The sequence below is a fragment of the Phytophthora infestans genome, genomic scaffold, assembly GCF_000142945.1.
Source record: "Phytophthora infestans T30-4 supercont1.145 genomic scaffold, whole genome shotgun sequence".
Lineage (NCBI taxonomy): Eukaryota > Oomycota > Peronosporomycetes > Peronosporales > Peronosporaceae > Phytophthora > Phytophthora infestans.
The window spans coordinates 104878-107610 of NW_003303614.1; positions in this window are offsets into that span (position 1 = coordinate 104878).

Consider the following 2733-nt stretch of genomic DNA (forward strand, 5'->3'; position numbering starts at 1 on the left):
TGATACGGATCCTCCGCGTACACTCGTATGGAAGCCATCATCGACTTCACCGAAGCGTTCTGCTGTCCATTAGCCTGTGGCCGATAGCTCAAAGTAGCTCGTGACCCTTGACTGCATCATCTCCGCGAGTGCTTTGAACACCTCGCTCATGAAGCGTGGGTCGCGGTCGTGCTTGATCAATGATGAGGTTCCGAACCGTCGGTACACACATTCTTCAAACACTTGAGCAACACTCAGCGCCGTTGTATCTGACATAGCCTCGGCAATAACGAATCCCGTGACCGAGCACTGAAATAGGAGCAACGCCGTGTTGCCCCGGCGAGATTTCGGTAGTGGGATCACAAAGTCCATCGAGACGATCTTGAACGGTCGTTCGGCTAGTACGTTGCCAGGCGAATACCCACGAAGCTGCGGACGGCTTTTACTCGAGCTGCAAACCGGACATGACTTCACATGCTTCTCCATGTCAGCGTACAAGCCAATCCAATAGTAATCGGACTTAACACGATGGAACGTTCTAACCACATCTTGATGTCCACCTTCCAGCGAGTCGTGACAGTTCTGCAAGACCTCTTGGATCATCGTTGTCAGTACCACAAGCCGCAACTTGGTCTCTTCTTGTCAACCGTGGTCGTACCGACGATTCAGTCCAAGATAGTGAAGCACGCCGTCTTCTGATAACACGAACCGGTCAGCATACTTCCAGGCATCTCGAGCATCTTTGTAACTCAGCTCTTCTGCTTGGCCCTGAAGTACCTTCTTGATGTTAGACCACTTCTGATCCTCGTCTTGTGCCACCATTATCCGTCTGCGTCGTTCCCGCTGTATTGCTACCGGGTCAACATCTTCCGCATCGGGAAATGCCGCTGGTACAGTCTTGTGAGGATGGTCTGGCAAATATTCGCCGATTGAATCTTCGTTGGACAGCTCTCGTCGCTCTTCATGCTGTTCTTGAGCTTTTGAGACCCACTCCGAGTGTTCATCTGCAAACCTGACGCGTTTCTTGGCTTTCGTCTGTCGCCTAGTCATCACTGCAATATTACCAAATCGTACTCTGGTGAGCTGTAATCAACCACGAAATTTTCGAAAGTTTTCCACTTTGAAGACTCGCTGCCTGACAGTACATGTGCTTGACGCTCTGCTCCTCGTGACGAAACATTTACCGAGTCTTCATTCGGCTCGTAGATCATTTCCTGGATGCGATTCAGCGACGCCAATTCCGACTTGCGAGTTTCAGACAAGATGACACGACTGACCTTTGATTCCAGCGCTTCAGTGACTAACGAATCCGCGGCAGCGTTGTATTCTCGTACAGCGTGAAGATATTTAACTGATCGAAGCTTGGCCGTGAGTTTCCTTGTGAGTATTCAGCAGCGCTAGCAAAGTTTTCCTTCCTGCATGCGATCACCCCTATAGATTGTTGAATCGCGAGCCTTGAGTCACCAACGATGACTAGATCCTCGGCACCGTGCGCAATAGCAGCCTTGACACCGTTTATCATACATGTATACTCTGCCTCATTCACCGTGGTGGCCGAGAGGTAAGCGTTTGCAGCAATCACTATCTTCCACTCAGGAAGACTTCACAGCACCCATGAACAACTCCCGTAGCCACCGTACTTCTCTGTCTTCGCTGATCCGTCAAAAGACATGACGAATCCGCTGTAATTACGGGGAAGCCTGGCGTACAGCAACGCGGGGTCCATTCAAATAGTCGGAGAACCCTTGTTTGGAGGTGCCACCGGCGCGAGCGAGTCTTCCAGGTCGACGAAGCTCGTGATGCTTGACTGCAGTAGCTGCGCGAAGGCGACATCCTTCTCCTTCACGCGCTGCACCTTCAGGTGCCACTGCGATAGCAGCACTGCGAGCTGCACTGCACGTCCGAAAAGAGACTTCGACTTATGTACCCACTCTAACGTCGAGAATCGTGTATAGACATGTAGCGTCTTTCCTGCCAGCTGGACGTAACAGATCTTCAACAGCAGAAGTAGCGCCAAAACCTCCTTCTCAGCAGGATGGTAGTTCATCTCAGCCTCCTTGAGCACCCGACCGAGGAGCCGTACGGGGTGAAACTTGCCTTCATGTTCTTGCATTAGCGTAGTGCTCAACGCCCATTCATTCGCAAAGAGCATGACATGAACTTCCTTCGACCGGTCGAAGTGCCTTAGGATGGGTGAATGTGAAACAATCGTCTTCAATTTTTCGAAGGAACGACGTGCCACAGAAAGGCCACCTTCAACGGCAAAGCCTTCATCCTTGAGCTGGTACAGCGCCGCACCGTAGACCGCGAAGTCTTGAATGAAGCGGCTGTAGTAATTAACCGCTCCAAGAAACGACTGCATGCCCTTCTTATTCGTTGGAATCGAAAGCTCGGTGATAGCCGCAAGCTTCTTGGGGTCAGCCCTGATACCGTCTGGCGAAATTTTATGCGACAGAAAGTCCACGTTGGGCTGGCAAAAGATGCTCTTGGTGAAGCTAAAGCTGATCCGACACTGTGCAAATCTTGCCAGCAATCGGTCCAGCGTCGCCAGGCAGCTGGCGAAATCCTCGCCACCGAAGCAAATGTCATCCACAAACGACCGTCGACCAAACACGGGTACCAGCGATGATTCGTCTGGCTCCCCGTTCGTAAACATGTCAGCGACGGGGCTGTTGACGAGCTGTAGTACAGGGTCGGTCTCCACCGGTGCTTCGCGGTCTGCCGCGAACTTCGTTTGAAACGAACCTCGGCGGA